Source organism: Solanum tuberosum, unplaced genomic scaffold (genome assembly GCF_000226075.1).
Source record: "Solanum tuberosum cultivar DM 1-3 516 R44 unplaced genomic scaffold, SolTub_3.0 scf00020, whole genome shotgun sequence".
Classification (NCBI taxonomy): Eukaryota; Viridiplantae; Streptophyta; class Magnoliopsida; order Solanales; family Solanaceae; genus Solanum; species Solanum tuberosum.
Window position 1 is genome coordinate 2955813 of NW_006238946.1, and position 1086 is coordinate 2956898.

Below are 1086 nucleotides of genomic sequence, written 5' to 3' on the forward strand. Positions count from 1 at the left end.
AAACCTTAGCTCAAAGGCTATCTTGGAAATCAAAGTTTCCCCTTTTGCTTTATTTAGAAAGCGATTACTTTTTCTTAAAACTAGACCGAAGGCTTTTTGGAAATCTCAGTTTCCGTTCTTATTTAATGTGAAAACATTTTAAATCTCTTTGGGAATACTTAGTCCCCATATACTTTTGAAGAAATGAACTTCAAACTTTACTCTTTACTTTTTACTCAACTTTGAACTTTTAAGTCTTAAAACAAAGTTAAAACATTAGGAAAAGACTTTTGGAAAACTCTAAGAACATATCTTGACTTGACTCTTACTTCTCTTAACTTTGATCTTAACTTTCCTTGAATTGGATTATGGATTCAAGTTTCATGATCTCATGTTTATGGATGACTTTATGATATTTAGATGTACCTTAGAGTGTTGGAATCAACTAGAAAACGTAGGTACATCACTAAGGAACACGAACAAAAAGGTGGGGAACTAATGGGGAGAACTGGCGTCCCTAGCGCTCTGAGAGGCACGGGGAGCCAGCCCTCAAATTTCAGAGAACTTTCTATGGCGCTCTGGCTGGCGCGACGCGCCAGAGGCCAAAGTTCAGAGAAACTTTTGTGGCACGGCTCCCCAAGCCCTTGCCAAAAAACTCTGATTTTTCTCCTTCGTTTTTCATCTCTAAACCCTCTAAAATTCAATAGTTCTTTCCCCAAACACTTAGAATCATTTATACCCTCAATATAAAATAGATTCAACACAAAATTTCACCCGAAAACACGAATCAAATCAACAAGAGACTTCAACAACACAACCATCAAGAACTCAACGAATTTTAAGCAATGTTCTTCAAGAACTCACTTTCTTTGCATTCAAATAACCTAAATTTGTTGTATTGAAACAAGATTGGCGTGTGGGTGAACTAACCCAACACTATGTGATCTCACATACCTTGTAGGGATCACCCCCGACGAATTCCACTCGCAAAGCTTGAACGTTCTTGGCGATTTCTTGATTTCTCTCCTCTTTTCTCTTCTTTCTTCTCCTCTCCAAGCCCTAGCGTAAATTCTAATTTTCTAAACTGAATAAAGTCTTGTTTTACCC